This window comes from Lissotriton helveticus, chromosome 4_1, assembly GCF_964261635.1.
Source record: "Lissotriton helveticus chromosome 4_1, aLisHel1.1, whole genome shotgun sequence".
Lineage (NCBI taxonomy): Eukaryota > Metazoa > Chordata > Amphibia > Caudata > Salamandridae > Lissotriton > Lissotriton helveticus.
The window spans coordinates 1499489943-1499512625 of record NC_136063.1 but is presented as its reverse complement, the minus strand read 5'-3'; positions in this window follow the sequence as shown (position 1 = coordinate 1499512625).

Genomic DNA, 22683 nt, shown 5'->3' with positions numbered 1-22683 from the left:
TGCCAAGAAATTCTCTGAAAGGTCTCAGTCCGTACGAACTATTGTTCGGGACTAGAATGTTGATCCAGGACCTTGATAGTCAGACTTCAGTGGTTAAAGAAAAATGCTTTGATATCAAAGATCGTTTGGCTATTTTACAGGACTTAAATGAAACAAGAAAAGACCTGAGCAACATAAAGTTGAAACAGCAGTCAATGACCACTGAAGAGAAACCACCTGTCCCAGCAAGGCCTGTCTGGATTCCAAAAGTCGGGGATCTAGTCAGAGAGAAGATCGCGGTAAAGAAGGAATTTGGGCCTTCTTACAGAAAAGCAGTTCCTGTCTTGTCTATCAACGGGACGAGATCAGTAGTACTACCGCCCCTTGCTGGTAAAAAGGAGAACCGAGTTGTATCCATCGACCTGGTAAAACCACAATCATGTGGCCGATAACAAATAGTAGGCCAAGTGGACTCCCAAGAAGTAGCAGAACACCAAAGTTTGCTACAAATACAGAGGTTCAAACTGAGAGACTAATCTCATTCGAAAAATCTACAGTGAATCAACAAGGACTATGCAACAAAGCAATGGAACTTAAACCTCTTAAAACCCAAATAAAAACCTTTAGTCAAGACACGCCGACCTACAATGAAGTAACAAATGACTATGCTGATGAAACAAAGCAACTTCCAAAAGCAGAAAGTAATCCAGAAGTAATTGGAACAATTGACAGAACAGCATCCGGCTACTTCATCAACTTCGATGATTTCTCTGAGGATCCAAGTGAACCTGAAATACAGCCGACAAGAAAAACTATTAAAGACAAAGCAAAGGAACTTTTTCAACAACTGAAAGAAACCTATCTGATTTCTCCATGGATTGAAATTTGGGTGGCATTAGGTGCATTTGTCCTCATACTTTGGCTCATCATGGTACTATGCTTGGGACATTTCATTGAGGGAAAATATGCTAAAATGGACACAGCAAGCAAGAAAATCAACTTGGTCCTTAAACCACACACATCTTCACACGTCGTCGAGAAAAGAGAACTTTCTTCAATAAACTTCACAGCCAATCCTATACCCGGCGGGGTAGCATGGGACAATACTGATTATGAAATATATGGCCCGGTTGAAATCCTGAAGTATCCACACTAATTTCAGATTTCATTAAGTGACTTTGTAAAACCAAGCACATTTGCTGATGATTGGGACTTTGGAAGTATTAATGATATGATGTCGGACCTAGTGATGTCTGCTAAGTTTACAGAACATGATTATTTACAAGGTTCATCTAATTATGATCAGATGTTTTGCTACAACCACTATGGTAACCATTATCTACATAAATCTGCACAACCTAGAAATGTTTTAAATTATAACCAATGGGAACATTGTGCAACTCCACCAAAAGGCAGTTCAAAAACATTTTATGATAAATATACATATTTTTCAGGGTTTACCACAAGTAATGCAGAAACATTCTACTTCAAATTGTTAAACAAGACAGGAGTGAAGACCATGCTTACAAACACAAAATTGATATATTCAGATTCATTTTTTGAACAAATGAATACATTTGGTTTTGATTTCTGGAATAATAACATTGAAACGAAAACAATTTGAGGCACAAAAGATTGCCAAGTACAAGGTATAGAATCACTATTTAGAGCCTGCATGATCCCAGAACAAATTATATTTTTGAATGACACTATTCAACAAACTACCTGTCTTGGCCTAGCCAAAATCAAAGACTTAAACAAACCGTCTATTCCAAAGCCAACAACGATCAGTAATAGCACTACGGATGTTGAGATAGACGTAAACCATATTTTAAACCAAAACAGAACACATCCTGAATGGAAACAATGGTTGATCTGGCCCACAGATACAAATAACTGTCAAGACAGATTCCTGAACAAAATACAGGGGTTCACATTGACCAGGCCAGACCCTAGATATTCCCAAAGACAACATCCAGGGATAATTACTACCTACAGTGTGGGGAAACTATGTCTTCAATGGCTACAAACATCCACACTGGCAGAAATTAAGCAACATCTAACTTTACTTAAAGAAGGTGCTGACTTGCGTGATTTCATTATGGGACCACGCAAACAGCGTCAAAAACGTTTCATAGCGGCCTCTATGTATGCAGCTTACAATGAAGCTTGGAAAGAAACTCAAATTGAGACAGAAGAGAAAATACGGGAAATTGACCGTGTTAATTTGGAAAAATCACTTTTTGTTGTGGACAATGGGTTAATGACTCTGTCTTCCAGAATATATTCTCTGGACAGTATTGTGTCTTCAGCAATCGATATAATAGAGCAAGACTTACTGATGTTACAACACGGTCAGTCTCAATTGCGTTCTATTGTACAGCTTGGCTGGACGTTACAAAATCTGCGTTCAGGCTATGTGCCTTGGCGTTTAATCAACACAACGTCACTATTTAATATCTTTAACCTTACTGATAAACAAATCAGTTTGGCACAGAAGGGTACTGATTATACAATTCTGAGCATTGAAAAACTTGAGAGATTACCATTGACAATGTGAGAACGACCTGTCACTGAATGGATAATACATGGGATAATTAATATTCCGATAACAACTTTCCAGTTTCAATACTGCCAAAAATATAATCAGGCAGGTCAGTATGAAAGGTTGGGTAAAGGATACATTAAGTCAACATGGAACTTGCCCTATACACACGCATGTGTCAGTAATAAAGGCCAAAGAGTGTTTCTTAGTGGCAATATTTGTGCGAGATCACTAAGCGGTATACTTCTGTGTCAGGGTATAAGTTTGCATGGAGCCTGTGAAGGGACTTCAAATAACCTTTCATGTCACCAGCTAGGCACACCTGCAACACAAATAGAACCATTCTTTAGGAGACTCTCGAACGGGAGTTACATTCTAATTGTAGATCGCAGATGTTGCAGCTTGCTGCCAGGAAAACCTTATCTCGTAAGCGTGACTACCAGGGTCATGTGCTGTGAAAGAGTATTGTTCCCGAATGATGCTCCAGACAGGGAGGCAAGGTTATGGCCCAGTTTGAAAATTTCTTCTATTCGAATTGATACTTTAAGCAGAATGAAGACTGTGCTCCTACAGACGCCAACCCAGTTGACGTCATCAAAAGAAACGTATGATCTCCAAGTTGCAAGGACAACGGCAGAGATTCATTCACTGTTATCAACTAATTCCCCCCTACACTTCGCAGAAATACTAAACGAAATCTTAAATATTTCTGATACAAATGGTATCGCAAGTGTATTTAAGACAGTATTTTCAGGAGCTTTGACCCCATTCAAAGCCATCCTGGGTATTTTTCCTAACTTTGTCCATTCCATTTTTGGCGGACTTCCTCTCCTGTTGGGACTAGTAGCAGGCATCCTATTTTTGCTCCTGCTGCTTCGCTATGGCAAACCGTGTCACAGACAAGACACCAGCGACAATGGAAGAAACTATCCTAGCCATACGCTACCGGGACCGCATAACTAAAGTCCTTGGACTAGCCCGGCTAAGAGACCTGAACATGACTTGGTTTCTTTCATTTAGACCCTTGTGGCAGCGTTGTGTTATGCCTGTATTAAGGTGCGTGCTATGCGGCGAAGAATGCGTGTTGGACACCTGTCTCACACTACAATCAGAAGTGCCATTGGACGCAGAGACTTTGTTGAGTCCGGTAAAGGCTCATGCATTGTGCTGTCCCCAGCGGCTACCAATCCTGATGACGGCATTCGTGGAGACTTCACCACTACGATTGAAGGGTAGGGAAGTACAAGATGAAAGCAGCATCGATCAGGTACGACCTTCTGTCAGCTATGCTGATCACACCATCAATGAAGGCAATCATGCTCATGAATGCATGGTAACAACATTTTCCGAATGAGTGGAACTTTCGCAAGAAGCTATTGACTGTTTTTTCGAAAGTCTAAATGATATGATGTTTTCACCAGAGCAGAAAGAATGACTTTGAGCATACTTGCACACAGCGTTCCCTAAACCCTGAATTTGGCCTTCAACTTTGAAAATAAAGCAATATGAATTTTTTTCTCCCCAGTTTTTTCAAACAGCAGGAACTTTTTCTCCAATCCAAAAATATTTACAATTTTTTTTGGACACTTATCTTCTGCTTAAAGTAAAACTAATCTTAGAGAACAGAATTTCTATTTTTAGATACTCTAGAGACATTACCTCGACATTACTCTCTAGCATGTTCACAAGTGCATTATATTTTTGTGATGAAATGGTCCCGCACTTTTTCTTCTGTATTAAGAGCCATTTCATGTGTAATTTTCGCATTTTATTTATGCTGATTTACAAAATATGCGTAATAGATTTTGCATTATTATACTGCTTGAGTGCATATAGTAACTATACTCATCTTTCGTGTATTTCGCATTTCCGATTTTCAAAATGCATATCATTGTATTTTGGGGTGGCTGGGTATACACATTCACTGTTAGTTATATTTACTATGCCTAGATTAGTAATTATGGACATAGATTCCGTGGAGTGGGTGTGATGTATTCACTATGGGTGCTGTATCGATACTCCTATTTCTGACCCTTTTCTGGTTAATAATTAACTAGTAGCCATACAACGGCACAGAAGACCGTTATCTGATTAGGTCATAGCGCATGCTATCGCATTAGGCAAGCACTATTTCTCCAGCCCCCTAGCAGGCATACGGAGTTCTCAAAACAAATCAAACCTCCAGCAACCTGGGAAATCCCCCGCAGCTATTGTTTTGATTTAGCCGAGAACTTCAGTATAGAATGTGCGAACGACCAGTTCTTATGACATCCTTATTGACGTATTTATGTCCATCCTTACGTCAATCTCGGCACCTTTCAGGTATAAATAATACCGACATTGCCCTAAGCAAACACACGGTGGTGATGAGATTGGAGCAGCGAGACTTGCCGAGGAGCCCAGCTGATGCCGAAAACAGCCCACGGACGCTGCCCCTCCTTTTTGACGCGCTGAGAGAGACGCTGCCTTTTCTCCTGCAGAGAAATCCATCCCCGGCGTTTCCAGCCGCCCTCGCAGGCAGCTGGGATATCAAGTCCTGAGATAGAGATACCAGCCCTCCAGCCTTCTAATTCCCAGGTACTGAACTGAATAACCCTTGCAGAGAATTCTTGAGTCAGACCCTTGGCAAACCAAACTTAACTTAAACTGCTACTTATCTACTCCCACCCACGTATTAGGCTTAGGTCAGGTACACTGGGGTAGGCGTAGTTAGAAGCACCAGTTGAGTACGATTACTCAATGTATATATGTATATATCTATTTTATCCATTTTAAGTATCATATGGCTAAGAAACCATATCAATGCTTTTACAGTATTATTTTATAATTCTGTTTTTACAGTATGCACTTTACTTAACCTTAAGTATTGCAATAATAGCGATTCATTTCTCTTGTACGAGAAAAGAGACTGATCAATAAATAACATCTTTTATTGCACACGCCCGTCTCTTCCTTTTCTCTACAATCTGGTGAAACTAAGAATGCACGTACTGACTGAGTAAAATAGCTGTCTTTTGTTTTCACACGACTCTGGAAATATACTCTTGATTTAGGGGGAGCAAAGTTGTCATGTTCTATGGTTGTCAGAAACTAAATCCCTTCTTGTCTATCCAGGGAGGTTAAACTCCTCCTTCCCTATTCGAGAAAGTTTCTAGTGAACTCTGAGCTAGCTGGCACACATAACTTTAAGTCTAATATCGTCAGTAGAAGACCTAGTTAACCTCAGTCCTACGTCTATACTATTGAAGATATTATTCCAATGCGCAGAGCCTATTGGGATAATAGGAACTACACTACAATGGAAAGGTGCAATAACTTAAAATATGTACTCGTTGTTGTTTGTGCCTTTTCAAGATGGGTAGAAGCCAATCCCCTAAAAGACAATACTGCCTTGTCCACAGCGAAGGCCCTTGTGAAAGAATTCTTTCCTAGATTTGGAATGCCGAGAATGGTCTCGAGCGACAATGGGAGTGAATTTGTGGGTCGAGTGATGAAGAAAGTATGTGAAGGGCTAGGCATCCAACAGAAGTTTCACGCTGCAAATCACCCCCAGTCAGCTGGACTAGTAGAATGCTACAATGGCATGTTAAAACTTAAACTGGCCAAGATCCAAGCGAGCACTGGTCTTAAATGGCCTGATGCTCTGCCCTTAGCACTCCTATCCACCAGAATGACTGTACATTCGCGAGTGGGACTTAGTCCTTATGAGATCGTTTTGGCCGCCCGGCCAACATATGGGGAGTGCCAAGGCCCACGAAATTCAGTGAAATTGAACACCCTGTTTTGCTTGACTATCTGTACGAATTGATGGCTAAATTGAGTGTTTTACACCAACAGGTCCATGACTCTCTACCTCAGGCCTCTGAAGCTCCAGGACACCCCATTGATCCTGGATCCTGGGTTTTGGTCAAGAATTTCCAGCGAACAAAGAACGACCAGCCCAGGTGGACCGGCCCACACCTCGTCCTTCTTTCAACAAGATCAGCTGTTCGAGTGGAAGGGAAGAAGCACTGGATCCACGGGGTCCATTGTAAAAGGATCCCTTTGCCTCTGCCATACGACCGGTGGGTCCAGGAGGGTACGCTGACTCAGAAGCTGAAACTGTGCCTCGTTTTCTGCCCTTCAGTGATGCATGTGTAAAAGGAACTAACTCTGAACGTGAAAGTGAGAACATTTTGCAAGAAGCGGTGCCACCATCAAAGCGATTGAACACTACAGAGCCTGAACTCCTGTTTCAGGACCAGAGAGTACCTGGAAAGAAGCGCTATAATTTGAGGCCGAGACCTATGGACAAATAAAAGTTTTTTCTCTGCTATTTTTGAAAGCGCAGCTCTCCAATCTGAGAAACTTGCTTATTTTTGCTTTTCGAACCGCCATCCGGGTTCCGTTGCTAGGGTCGCAATTGCCCAAAGTCTTTGGGGTGCAGCTGACGACGTTAGGTCGACAGTTCTGGTTGGTCTAAGGGAGTTGCCCTAGACAGACAGAAGCATTCCTTAGCAGAAACAACCTACCATCGCAAGCAGCATTTTAGAGAGGATGGAGTTTTTCGAGATGGAGAGATCTGCCAAAACTATGAACTTTAAAGCTAGAATATGTAAAATGATGACAAAGAAACGCTTTTTGATATTGTGCATTTTCATGTTATTCAGTGTTATGATATTTTTAATAGGATATGTTTTATTCTCTTTTCGAGTAACATTTGCACCCACTACATCGCCCGTACCTCCTCTTACTGTTTCCTCACATTCTTTTCAACCCCTTCCTGAACATGAATCTGCTAGGAGATTAGAGTTTATTAATAACTCCTTCGATCAGCTTTTGCACCAACACCAACTGGTAATGAACACGACTAACTGTTGGGTGTGTGGTCTTATGCCTCACACAACGGATAAAGGTATCCCTTATCTGGTCCTGCCTTTCAGCAATAATGGTTCTGTGTGGGCATACAGAACAATGTTCATCTACGCACGTGAAGTCCACCCCCTAAGTTCTGTAAAGGACAATCCCAAGAATAGTGCTCTAGTTAAGGGTATAGTCGATATGATTAAGGAAGAGATTTCTTATGAAACTACCCCGAAAGATGAGACACTTGCATATATAGGATGGAACGTAACAGGATATGGAGCTACTCTGAGTGAGAAGCAGCAAGGTAAGAGATCTTCCCCGATTTGGATCGTACCCCATCAGGGTCACCTATGTCTGCAAGGTAATGGCAAGAATCCAAGAGCTCAGCTAGGGAAGAGTATCTGTACTGAAACATATGTTTTTGGGTCTCAGACTTCCCCTGCGTTCTTAGCAGCTAAGGGTACATATTTCATCTGCCACAATAGAGCCTATACATGGTTGCCCCCTGACTTTTCGGGCATATGTTTTGTTTTGCTCCTGTTGCCTCCCACCTACACAGCAGCAGCAGATTACCACAAGACAAGGATAGTTAGAGGTGTCTTGAGTAAAGAAGACACTGCAGGACAAGAATTTGGGTACTTCGTAAAGGGTTTTCTGCCGTTCTGGGGACCAATGGTTAACAGCAGGAACATAAGGCAATTGACAAGGGTGGTTGAGTCCACCGTAATTGAAACTGCTGGTGCCCTTAGTAACTTGACTGCTGAGCTCCAGTCGGATCGTCTTATGACCCTTCAGAACAGGGTCGCGCTAGACGTCATACTTGCAGACCGAGGTGGGGTATGCAAATTGATCCAATCGAGTTGCTGTGTTTTCATTCCAGATAACGCTCCAACAGTGTACCTGGCCATCTCTAAACTGCATAAGATTTCCGAATCTATTCATGTGGATAAAGGAGATTGGTCGTTGATGGGATGGTTCTGGGAACTGATATCTGCTTGGGGATGGAAAATTCTGATGGTCATTGGGATGGTCTTAGCCATTCTTTTCCTGTTCCGTCTGTGCGTGCAGTGTGCTCCGGCAATATGTGGCCTCTGTGCTACATCATGTGTAAGGAAACCTGTATCAAGAGCCGAGCTAAGTAATAGGATGATGTTACAGCAACATCTCAATGACTTTAGGAATATAGACCTGGACTCATATTAGCATGAAGATAGGTTTATTGCCTATGTAAGGGCAAAAGGAGGGTCTGTAGTACTTAAAATTTTGGACTCGTGTTATAAACTTCGTCGTAACACGACGATTTTGGTGTCAAAAGACCGAATATGACAAGTACACTATGCACAAGCATTTTCGTCATATTCGAGTGACGATTTCGCCCCGAAATCGTCATTATCGTTCTGAACCATTGGGTTGCATTTTGAATACGGCAGCCATTTTGTGAGTTGCCCTCACATAGGCAGATGAATTAAGACAAATTCGATTCCAAAGGACACGTACATCTTAATTGACTTCTCTGCGACCTGGGCAAGCTGGAACCATTGCCCCAGGCCGAACCTGCCTGGCCAGTTCCTCTCCCAGTGGCCGAACGAGATAGCATCAAGGCACAGCCTGCCATAAACCTTGTCATCACACACACACCCTGCCTAATCTTGCTCACACCTGTCCCTGCTCTTTTCTCTCTTACTTGCTTTATGAGGAGGAGGTGCCCGTTTTTATTGGGGGTCCGTCGATATCTGATGAAAATACTGGGCCTTGCCGGATAATTTATTATGGGCTGGACAAACTGAAATGTGGGCTTGTCATCATGACTCTGCTTTTCCTTTGTAGTGAAAACATGTGAATGGTATACTAAAATGTAAAGAATGTTTGCCTAAAGCATAATATTTCGTATAAAAGGAAAAGCCTGGCTTTGTAAGATTGAGCAGTCTCCTGAAAATATACACACCGTGTTGTTGTACTTCTAGGACGCCTGTTACTTGGTTGCAGCCAATAAATTCGATCCTTGACTTCACCTAGAAGACTCTGAGTTTCTGTGTCTGAATCAGGAAAGTACTCGAGGTCTTTGGGTGTTGTCCCTGGCACCGCTGGGTTACCGGTTCGGTACCGGTTCTGAAAAACCCAGTACCTCAACAAGGCTGTACCTTCCCGTTCTGTGACAAAGAGGACAAAAGGTTTGGCATAATCGGGTGTAGCTAGGACAGGTGCAGAGCATAATGCTTGTTTGAGGGTGTCAAAAGCAAATGTATGATCAGGTGTCCATGGCAATGGGGAAGAGATTGTGGTTGTTAGCTGTATCAGGGGTTTGGCCAAGTATGCAAACTGGGGAATCCATTGTCTACAGTAGGACGTGAGGCCAAAAAAGGCACGGACTTCCTTCTGTGTCTTGGGTACAGGAATGTTAAAAATGAGTTGAATTCTTTCAGGTGTGAGTGCCCTACCCTCCTTTGACAGCAGGTGCCCTAGGTAGGCCACCTGCTGTAAACACAATTGTAATTTTGAGGGTGACACCTTGTGGCCATGCTGTGCAAGGAACATTAGGACAATTCGTGATGCTTGTTCACATTCCGGTTCGGAGCGTGCAGTGATCAGTAGGTCATCGACATATTGTAATAATGTCGTATTGGTGGGCAGAACAATGTCGTCTAACTGTCTTTTAAGTGCCTGACTGTAGATACTGGGGCTTTCTGTATATGCTTGGAGAGCTCTTGTGAAGCAGAAGCTACGACCTTGTAAGGAGAATCCGAATAGGTACTGACTGTCTTGGTGGATCGGTACACTGAAGAAAGCATTTTTCAGGTCGATTACAGTGAAATGTGTAGCCTCAGGATCTATGGCTGTTAACAGAGTACTGATGTCTGAGACCACGGGGTATTGTGGTACTAGTCATATTTGTTGAGTTCACGTAAGTCAACCACGAGTCTGTAGACTGGTGGCGCACCGTCATCAGTTTTCTTTCGGACTGGCAGAACTGGCGAGTTACATATGTTGGAAGGTACTTCTCTGACTACTCCTTTTTGTATCAGGTTATCAATAATCTGGATAAGGGCTTATTCTGCATCTGGAGGTAATTTGTATTAACGGACACGGGGTAGGACAACGCCTTCCTTCAATGTCACTAGGTGTGGTGTAATATCCATAAATCCTACATCTGTTGGGTCAGTAGCCCATAATGTGACGGGAATGTCTCTTAGTCTGACATCTAGTTCTCGTGTGGTGAAATGGCCTTTAAAATCTAGGAGGAATAGTCGGACTCCTTCCGGGGAACAACATATTATAGCATCTAGTTCTTTAAGTGTCTGAATGCCAAGGAGCTTCTCAAGACAGGATTTTGTAAGCACTTAGGGCCAGATGTAGGTAGGGTTTTACCGGTCGGTAACGGCCGAATTCGGCCGTTACCGACCGGTAAAAGGAATTTGAGATGTAGGGGGCAGAATCGGTAAATTTACCGTTCGGTAAATTTACCGATCGGTAATTTTACCGAATCTGTAAATATACCGGTCGGTAAATTTACCGACCGGTATATTTACAGAATCTGTAAAATCGATATGTAGGTGGGACTCTTATGAGTCCCACAAGGCCTAAGAAATCGGTATTTTACCATCAAATTCAATTTGATGGTGAAATACCGATTCAGGTGTGCATGCACATGTGTGCATGCACACCTGTGCCATATGACAGGCAGACCTGCCCTTAGGGCAGGTATGCCTGCCATATGGCCCCCGAACCTTTTTTGGGGGTGCTAGAGGGTGTCAAAGTGACACCCCCTGCACCCTTGCCAAAAATCGGTATTTACCGATCGGTAAATACCGACCGGTAATGCCCCATTCATTCCTATGGGCTTCAAAGCCCATAGGAATGAATGGGGCATTACCGGTCGGTATTTACCGAATCGGTAAATACCGATTCTTAACGATTCGGTAAATGGAACATCTGGATGTTCCTACATACCCCCACTTCTTATTTACCGATTCTTAATTACCGAATCGGTAAAATTCGGTAATTAAGAATCGGTAAATAAGTTTTACCTACATCTGGGCCTAAGTCGGTAGAAGTTTTAAGAGGACCAACTTGAAGTGATATTGGTTCAGAAACTTTGTTGATGACAGGTGTACCTGAAAAACCCAAGTAAATACTATTTGAGCCAGGGAGGGGTACCTTGGGAACTTAGTTGTGTTGCACTGTCGTCCTACTAGCCCCGGTGTGGATCAGAAATTTTGCTTCTTTACCTAGGAGTTTAGCATGTACATAGGGACCCTCTTGGTCAACCGGGACCGGGATCAGTGGACGACTATCGTGTTCCCCCATCTGTCTCATGAAATTGTGGGAAATTCAGGATAGGATGACACTGGGTACTGATAGAGTTGGGTAGTAGGTTTAGTATCAGTTGGAGGAGCAGAAAGTCAAGGGGGATAGTTACGAGGTTGCGTCTTCCCAGTGGCAATATTATGTTGTAATACTGGACAGTCACGCACAAAATGACCTGGCTTTTTGCAATAGTTACATTTAACTTTTTCTTGTGATACTTGGGGTTGTTTAGTGGTCTGTTGGATTGTATTAGTCTGTGCTACCAATACCTTCATTTTAGTATCCTTTGTCCTTTTCTTTTCTAGTTCTTGTTCGTCCCTAATTCTATATTGGTGATATTGGAGCATCTGAAGTGTTTGTGAAGGAGAGCTTGCTTGCCAAGTACTCTCTACCTTCAGTACTCTATTTCTAATCGTGGACAAGGCATTTTCTACAAATTTGGAGACAAATAATCGACTATAGGTGTCTCCACCTGAGGAGAGACCGCTGTTGATGAGAAAACATTTCTCCAACCTTGTATAATAGTCCCCTATGTCCTCATCTGGTTTCTGTTTGCATGCAGAGATAGCATCCCAATCTTCTTTCTTAGTGGTCAGCAACTGGGATAGTATTTTAGGGAGACAGCGAGGGAGTTCCTGAACTAGGGGTCCTAAGCCTTGTCCAGGATTGCGAGTAATGTCTTCTTTCTCTAATTCCGCCCATGCTACCTTTTTCCCTTCAATCTCCCAGTCCTGTCCCTTTAGCTTGTCATAGGTTCCCTGTGGTAATAGGACCTTGAGTAGAATATTGAGGTCCTTGTAAGTAAAGGAACCCATTTGGAGGATATCCTTGAGTTCCCTATGGAAACCCGAGGGATCCTTTTCATGAAAAGGGAACATTTTCTTCATTTCTAGTATTTCTAGTTTTGTCAGAGGGGTGTAAACAAACGTTTGTTGTAACTTTCCTGCGGAGTCTGCTACGGGGTGTACTTCTCGGAGAGGGAACTGTCCTTGGTCATAGTGATGGGGATTTACATCATAACTATCTGTAAAGCATTGAACATATCGCTGTCGTAGGTCAAGGAAAATATTTAGAAACTCTTGTCCCCTGGCCACCCACCTCCCTTCTAAACAGTCCCGTAAGAGAGAGTGTAACTTTTTAGGTGGGCAACCAGTGTCTTCGTACATTGTAATGAGGTGTTGCACCATATAGATGCTGGCTATCCTTTGTGATGGTAGAGGAATTGATAAAAACATTTGGGCAACTATATCAGGGCCATATATAGAGTATTGAGATACCCAATGTGTGCTTGATCTAGCGAGTTCTTTTTCTTGTGTGGTGAGTGGAGGCTCGTCGTCCATCCAATCATCTAGAGCTTCTTGTGTTCGTTGGAACAACTTATCTGTGGGGGCTGACAATTTCTTAGTTTTAAGTTTGAATTGTCCATTATTTTGAGAACAAGGGATACGGGAACGTACTGCACCGTGAAAAGAAGTTCCTTCTTCCCTGTCTTCGTTTATGTTATATTCTTGTAATGATGTAATGTTCTATGGTCTCTGTGCTCACTGGATTCCAGAGTGTGGAATCCAGGGAGCAGTACACAGATGAACAGTTGCTGAGTGAGTTGGTCCTTGGATCTCCCTGGGGTTGTTACTTTTGAATAAACTACTTTTTAATCTACAAATCCACTGTACGCGAAGTCATTTCAGTGGCGACGAGGATGGGATCGTTTTGAAGGACTTCTATGATCAAAATCTGGATTAATGAAGATTTTATGAAGAAAATCAATTGATGGACTGAAGATTTCCTTATAACTGATGAATGCAACAACCCCAGGGTACAAAATGTAATGATCTTGAATGTAAACACATTTCTGATCAGGCTGTAAGTTCTCAAAAAAACATCTATTGAGAAAAGAGATGATGTTCCCATGTCAGTGTCTTTATCTACTAGGCCTAAGTGTAAACCGGTATGGATGAAGGATTACATCTGTTCATGAATTACATCTGTTCATGATTTTGGGCACTCTAAAACATGGTATAGATTTGTAGTATACTTTCTTATCTTCTTTTAGATTTTGTTTAGTTTGTTTTTATAGAAAGGGAGATATGTTATATTCTTGTAATGATGTAATGTTCTATGGTCTCTGTGCTCACTGGATTCCAGAGTGTGGAATCCAGGGAGCAGTACACAGATGAACAGTTGCTGAGTGAGTTGGTCCTTGGATCTCCCTGGGGTTGTTACTTTTGAATAAACTACTTTTTAATCTACAAATCCACTGTACGCGAAGTCATTTCAGTTATGTTATATTCTTGTAATGATGTAATGTTCTATGGTCTCTGTGCTCACTGGATTCCAGAGTGTGGAATCCAGGGAGCAGTACACAGATGAACAGTTGCTGAGTGAGTTGGTCCTTGGATCTCCCTGGGGTTGTTACTTTTGAATAAACTACTTTTTAATCTACAAATCCACTGTACGCGAAGTCATTTCAGTGGCGACGAGGATGGGATCGTTTTGAAGGACTTCTATGATCAAAATCTGGATTAATGAAGATTTTATGAAGAAAATCAATTGATGGACTGAAGATTTCCTTATAACTGATGAATGCAACAACCTCAGATTAAAACTGAATATTTCGATGGATTTCCAAGGTATCTGATGAATTTAATTTTTTTTACTTACATCTTCTTAATATTTCACCTTAAAAATCGCTAACTTGCGTTTAAAATCTGGAACTTAATTTGATAAACTCTCTGAACTTGAAATGTAATGCGTCACCTTTTTTAATATTATTTTGCGCAAATTGGATTCTTACTAAAACGTAGCGCAATTTGGACATTTGGACAGATGAACAGTTGCTGAGTGAGTTGGTCCTTGGATCTCCCTGGGGTTGTTACTTTTGAATAAACTACTTTTTAATCTACAAATCCACTGTACGCGAAGTCATTTCAGTTTGTACTTTCATTTTCTGTTTCCTGGGTATGGGCATCTTTTTGATGGTAATCAGAAACCTTGATCGTGAAGAGTAGTATAAAGAGATCTATTTCTTTTATCTTATTATAATTTCCTGCGACTACTGCTTGATCTAGTTGTAATAAATAATCAGGAACTCTTTTTCCTGCGCTAGTTATCATTCTGATAAAACAAGTGATCATGAATCGTGAGAGGCATTTTTTATGTGCTATGGGTCTATTTTTAATAGCTTCCTGTAAGGTTTCTAAATGTTCTCCTGTTCGGAGAGCCTCGTAAATTTTATTCAAGCAATTTGTGACATTCGGCACTTCTTGTAAACCTTCTAGAGTCTCTCGTAGGCGAAGAGAGATATTTGCTTGTGACCCTTCCCCTGGGGTTGGGTCATAATCGCACTCTAACATGGGTGGAATGTCGCTTGAGGTGTCATGGGTGGGTTCAGTCTGGGTGACTATTCGTCTGGCTATTATCTGATTGGTATAAGCAGGAGTAGATTCCATTCAGTAGGTAGTAATAAAATCATCGGGTACAGAAGGGACCTTAGGACGTGGAGGTGCTGTAGGGATACTAGAATCTGAGCTAACTTCTGACTCTAATTTTGGTGAGAGGATAGGATATATACCCGTCGCAGAGGCCGAGGCCTCTCTTTTCTTTTGTTCAAAACAAATATCATCTTTCTGATCCTGTAACCTTTTCATCTTACTTTCTTCTGACATTCTCTTTGCTTTCTCAACCTTCCCTTGCTCTTTCTGTTCCCTTCGATGTGCTTCCTTTCGCCATGTATCAACGCTTTCTAACATCGAGGGTCTTGCTTTCTTTTCCCAACACCTTTTCTCAACCGCCATAATACAATTCAAATCCCATGTGCCACTCTTTGGCCATCTGATCGCAACGTCTAAATCTTTAGTATAACCTTCCCAAAGATCCAAATACAAGATGGCACCAATCCCATGTTTGGTGTACATAAAGTTACCAGGAGTATCCTTTGGGGGGACTGGTACAGATTGTTCCAGTAACCCCTTCCGGGTACCCAGTTTACACAGTTTAGAGAACAAAGGCATTGTATCAGATACAAATAAAGATTTACACTTGGAAGAAAACTCGATATACTATGAGTATCAGAGTACAAACATACCGTTTTCTAGAAACCTAGAACCCGTCTTCACCGCGCTCTGAAAAGATCAGAACCCGTCTTTACCGTGCTCTGAAAATTCAGAACCCGTCTTGATACACTCCCAGCAGTACTCACCGAGCTGCAGAGAACTTGAAGATCTTGAAGATCTGGACACTTGACTACGCAGCGCTCGTGGACAGGGACTGGTCGGGTTTCAGACGACCTCGGACTCAGCAATCTTCACAGGTTTCGGGCTCTGGGTCGAGACTTCCGCTGTCGTCCTCACCGCCTCATATGGATGGCTAGGCCGTGGCTCGGACCCCCTTTGACACGAAGGAGTTCATGCAGGAACACCCTGCAGTGTGCACTTGGAAGTCCGTCGATGTCTTGAAGAGACCGGTCTAGGTCCGCATCACCGGCGTGTGGGGAGAAAGGGAAGTCCCTGTTCGGGTGCCAATTTGCTGTGGTAAATATTTTAGTAATTTACCTTGATCATAATTTCTAGACATAAATAATAAATTCAAGTATGAAGAGCAGAGTCCGTGGTGGTTCGAATTCAGGGTCTTTATTCAGTAACTCGAGTTAAGGGAGAGCTCCGTCACCTGAGGAGGATCGGAAGAATCTCTAACTTTATTCTCAGAACACATGGTATTTAAAGAAAAAAAGAGGAAGGAGCTTCCCTTCAATGCATGCCCGGATCATATGTTGATATAAACAGAAGTCATGTAGGCCCGGATCATATGTTGCAATAGAACAGAAGTCATGACCATAAAAGGAGGCAACGTCGTGAAAAGGGGGCACATGGTAGATAAAATAAGGCTGAGTCATGATTTAAAATGAGGAAGCACAAGAGAGGCAAAGGTGTGAAGAAATAACGCTAGGCTGGTTCCTTAGATAAGAGAGAGGGGGTCGTGACAGGATGTCTGTTTGTCGTGTTTCAGCATTCGGGGGCTCTTCTTCTCGGAATTGGTTGTGGTGGTTTAACAGAACGGGGGCTATTTCTCGGAATTGGTCTGATTATAGGGAAATGGTTACAGATGGGGGGTCTTGTTCTCGGCATTGGCTTGACCACAGATATGTACGGTTTAAGTGAGGAAACTGGTTCTCGGAATCGCCCTGAGCATAAGGATGTAATGTTGACCTTTTTGGGGAAGGAGAATGCGTCTGCAACTTCGTGAGGTGCATGATCAGCGCGTGATTGGTTCGTGCTCGTGTGCTCGTGTTCTCGTGTGCTCGTGTTTTAGCAAGATGGGCTCGGGGACGTGACTGAAGAGGGTGTATGATGGGACATAACTTTACGATAAATAATCATTTTCCACAATCCTTAGGGATATTGCTGCCACCAGTGGAATCTAATCCACTTAACTTTTGCTCCCTTGCTAAAACAAGTTTAGCTTGGGCCAGGGCTGTTTCCTCTTTCTCTATCTGAAATTGGACAGCTCTCATCCTAGCCTCATGTTCTCTTCTCTGAGGGGAAGTCATTCCCCTTTGAGAACCCCTTGAGGCATTAGAGAGGAGAGATTCCCTGGAAGGAGATCTTTCCCTTCTATTGCCTGGATTAAGTCTACTATTAGGCCTGGAAAGGTGAAACACCTCTCCATTCCCATGTAAACTTAGGTTAGCCTGGCTAAGCCTCCTGACTTGGGCCTGGCTATCTTCTCCATCTTCTGAATCTCCCCCCTCCTCTTCCTCTTCTTCTTCCTCCTCTTCTACTTCTGGAGTCAGGGAATCATCTTCTGTAGATGGCACTCCTTCACCTGTATTATCTAGGGGGCCTGGTTTAGAGGCCTTCAAAAGATCAGCTGCCTCTAGGACTTCTATCAGGTGCCTTTTGTGAATACCGAAAGTCGTAAAGTTAGGATTTTGTCTCAGTTTAGTAGTAGTAAAGTTAGGATTCCTAACTTTACTACTACTAAATGCCTTTTGTGAATACCAAAAGTCATAAAGTTAGGATTTTGTCTCAGTTTAGTAGCGGTAAAGTTAGGATTCCTAAATTTACTACTACTAAATGCCTTCTGTAAATACCAAAAGTAGTAAGTTGAAAATGTTGTCGCAGATAACTTTTGTGAATCGGGCTCCTCCTGATCTATCGCCATATCAGTTCTGGGACCTAGCAATTTGGATGTTTATCTCTGGTGGCAGCATGCTAGCATGCAGGCTTTTAAATGAGCTGTTGCTAGCTGTTTATCAGTTGTTTTTTATTCTCCTGAACGTTCAGCTACACACTCTCGTCATAGGTGTGTGTATATGCCACAGAGAGTGCTCTATGCTGCAAAACCCATTCCGAACTATATCCAATGGGAGCCAGCTTGTGGATGTTTTCCATTTCTTAGACATCTTATTCCTTTTCCTTTAGATTCTGTTATACATCTATCTAACACAACATCCACTCTATTTGATGGTTGGAGGACCGCTCTATACGATTTATCTCCCCAACGGATATTATTGTTTAACATCAGCTCCCCTACTACCACTGAGGTCAGCTACTTAAGGAATTTCCCTAAGGTAGGTGAGTTGAGTCCTACCCTCCTAGATAGACTTACACTTGTCTTTTTTAGCCTGTTTTGGCTGCAGTATTTGTAAGACCATTTTCATTTTCCCTTATTATGCTTGTTCCTGTAGCCTTTTCTGTTCTGGTCCTCTCGTACTCATTATGGTTATTCCTGAAGGTTTCCACATCACTTGACCTTAAACTTTGAACAGGTAAGTACCTGGTTCCTTGGACTCCATATATGCATAGTACTAATGGAGACCTGCATTTCTACTGGATCTGTGGTTATCTACTGGCAGACTTTGGGTTAATAGTCTTTATTCACCCACACCTTTCAGAATTCAATAACCGCTATCCCCTTTGGCACATACTGAGGGGAATCTATGGTACATGTTTTATACCTTACTTGTCACTACTTGGTTCGTTGGTGAGACAGGGCTCTATGTTATGCCCCATATTGGACACCCTTGGCACTTTCTGCACACATTAAACTTGTAGTCCGATTATGAGCGTCTTCCTACTCTTTCCCTATCTCCTGTCTATCGCTCAGTTTATTGTTTTTTATTACCTGAGCCAAGTCACTCCGCTCACTACTTTATTCATCATTTTAATTTTGGGCCCTGAATATTGTACAAAGATAGTTTTCCTAAAGTTATCTATTTTTGTGTTGTTTTTAGAATGTGTTCATTCTCTGTGGTGTGGTATGTATGGAAGTGTGGGAATAGATATATTAACACTTTTTGTGTCTTAGTGTCGTTTTCATTAATTGATCTGTTTTGTATGTCCCATTAATCATTATGCTATGATCAAACAATATTTAGTATTGATTATATTAGATATGAATAAAAAAATAATGCCAATTTTTGTTTATTGTTTGTGATCTAATTGAATGTATGTGTTTTTATTAAACTACTGTATTTTGATTTATTATATGCATAGTCTGCCAACGGATTAAGTTTAAAACCTGTTGCATTATCCACAAGGCACTGCAGAACCTGGGCCCTTCCTATCTTTTGGGGAAATGAATACCCTATGCACCCTCACGATCTCTCAGTTCCAGTGGTAAACATCTTCTGGAAGTACTTTGTATAAGAAAGGCTAGATTAGGGAGGAAAGCTCTGTCCTACGTGGGCCCTCGCCTTTGGAATGAGCTCCCTCTCTCTCTCAGACAGTGTTCAGAACATCTGATATTCAAGAAACTGCTTAAAACTTTCCTGTTCTGTATCTGCTAAACTTGCTAGGAATCACTGCCTCTCCTCACAGTCCGCTTAAGCACAGAGATAGCTCTTCGGGGGTCGATTCTCGCGCTATACAAACAAATAAAATAAAAATAAATAAATAAAATAGTCCCCCACATGTGCTCACTCCACGTGGGGGAGTTGGCACAATCTCTAATCCTGATTGGAGTGTGGCTACCATCTGCAAGATTGCGGGCACTGATGAGTGGGCTTCACCTCGCCTCTCCCTCCTGAGGGTTGGGGTTGGCAGAGGTAGGCACACCTTCTGGGCTATGCTAATTTTCCCACCTGTCTTCTCGCTGAAAAAGAGGGGAGTCAGGATGGGGGCCAGCTCCTGATGGCTGGGGGTTGCGTTACAAGGGCGGCAAGACCATTGATCCTCCCTTGCAACAAATGTCTCTTCATTGCCAGGGGGAGTTGTGACCACCTCTGCCCAGGAAAAGCTTTGTTTCTGGGCTCAGGAGCTAAGGCTCCCACCCCAAGGGTCCAGAAATATATCTCATGCTGGCAGGCAGTTGTGTACCAGTCAGGGAACCCACAAGAGGCTGGTCGTTTTTCAGGGGGCATCTCTAAGATGCCCTCTGAGTGCATTGTATAATAAATCCCACACTGGCATCAGTGTGGGCTTATTATGCTGAGAAGTTTGTTACCAAACTTCCCAGAAATCTGTAAAGCCATTATGGTGCTGTGGAGTTCGTAATGACAAACTCCCAGACCATATAATCTTTATGGCTTTACTGCACTTACAATGTCCAAGAATGGACTTAGGCACTGTAGGGGTACAGTGTTCATGCAACTGTACCCTCACCCGTGGTATAGTGTTCCCAGCTAGAGGGGTGTCTTACATATACCATAGGCAGTGGGTTGCAGGCATGGCACACAGGAATGTGTGCCATGTCGACTCTCCACTTTTCTCTGCACTAAAACAAGCAGCCTGCAATGGCAGAGTATGGCTGTTAAAGTGCAGGACCTCTAAGGGTGGCACAATATGTCCTGCAGACCTTAAAGGCCTTCCCTGTTCACAGTGTCCTTTGTACGCATTGTACCTTTTACAAGGGACTTACATGTGGCCAGAGAGGTGCCAATTGGCGGTACAAAGGTACAGCTTTGGGAAAGAACACAGGCCCTGGGAACCTGATTGGCAGGGACCCAGGGCACATCAAGTCAAAGTGAATCAGAAATCAGGCACAAAGTGCGGGGGTCACTGCTACTGAAACCCAGCTTCCTACAATGAATACCTAATCAAAAATTCTTAACACAAATAAGGTATAGAGTTGTATTACAGTCTGTTCCGGAGAATTATGTGAGTGTAGCATTGTATAAAGAAGCTGCATTCAAGTCGCCAACTGGATGAGGTTTCTGTGACTCAATGTGCTTATTAAGGTTTTCAATGGAACAAAAATACTGTTTTTTTACAAAGGATTAGATAATCTGTGCTTTGAGTACTACTTAGTCTTTGTGCAAGACATTCATTTCCTTACATTACTGTGTGGCATGCACAATGCATTCTTTAGGAGTGATGAAAAGTAATGCAAAGTAAACAGGGGTTTACATTCATAGCAAAGAATGTAATGTTGACCACTGTGAAATTATATCAATAAGAAAGAGGGCAACAGCTACATTAACAATGGAAATACACATTCTATAAATAATATCAACAAAGATTTAGCATGTTCAAGCTTAAGGGGAATTCCTTTATGACTATGTGTTTTTCCAATGCTGTACCACAGGTGCATTAACCATACTTTGGTGACTGCACTACACAAAGTTTCACACAATATTAGTGTAAAAACATACTAATTAAAGTTGTATATTTAAGAGAATTACGGCCAGATTCATCATACTGAAATCGGCTCGCAAAGGGCCAGATTCTCAGAATCCGGCCCTTTGTGAGCGCTATTTTTGAATTTGGGATTCATCATCCCAAATGCAAAAATCGCTATAGTAGAAATCGCTATATTGCGAAGTATCGCATTTAAGGAATCTCAATTAGAGATTCTTTAAATGCTATTCATGAACCTTTTTAAAATTGCGAATTCGCAATATGGGGCCGCTATTTACTGTGAAGTGTAACTTTGTGGTAAATAGCGAAAACTTTGAAAAATGCACTTTAGTGCATTTTTCTAAGTTGTATGTTACACACACACATGTCCTTTGGACAAGTGTGTGCGCAACACCAGTGTACATTTGCATTTCAGGGGTGCTACAGGGTGTCCTTTGGACACCCTGGCACCCTTGAAATCGCTTCCTTATTTGCGATTCGCTAATTGCTAATCGCAAATAAGGAATGACTCCCCATTCATTCCTATGGGCCTTGAGGCCCATAGGAATGAATGGGAAAGCTATTCCTTATTTGCGATTAGCAATTAGTGAATCGCAAATAAGGAAGCAGTAGAAATCGCAAAATATTTCTACATGCATCCCGTTTTGCTAGTCTTTAATAGCGAATCCTTAATAATCGCTATTAAGGACTCGCAAAAGAGGACAATGATGAATCTGGGGGATAGGTACTATATAATGCACGGAGAAGGAAAAAGGTAAGGTAAAACATATGCGGACAATAGAAGCATCTAAGACTTCGAATTTTTTAAGAAAGGTGTTTATAATGTGATTATTGAAAGAGTAGGGTATTTAGTTATAATATTGTATGTTGTAACTATGTGTTTACCTAGTTTCCAGATCTGTAATCAGAGCATAGCTCTAGTTAATGTTGTTGCCACATGTTAATGTTACCAAAACTTGTAAAGTGCAACAGCTGCCCCAGAAAGGGGTGACCTGGCGCTGACAGCAGAGCAACTGACAGGTTCAGATGGAGCAGATGCAAGGGCTACACTGCAGGACCAGGTGTGTTTTAATGCCCTTCCTAAATAGTGCAGTTGCATTAGCCATGGGATTAGAACTTTCCAACCGAATGACCTAAAAAAGTGATAAAAACCCAGCCACATAACAGGGATAGGCCGCAGACTGTGCACATCAGGGGTTGTCCTTCTGTGGAGGATGGGTTGCTCCGCAGCACATCCCCGAACCGCAGAGCCAAAGTTCATGCACAGTAGGAGTTGTCCACCTTTGGATGGTGAGGGACAGAGCCTGGCAGGAGTGTATGCTTGGAATAAATGTTGTTATCCTGCATACAATCATCCCTCATACCATCACCCCGCATTTTTCACAACGCAAATGTAATTACTACATAATACCATTACCCCGCAAACTTTCACTC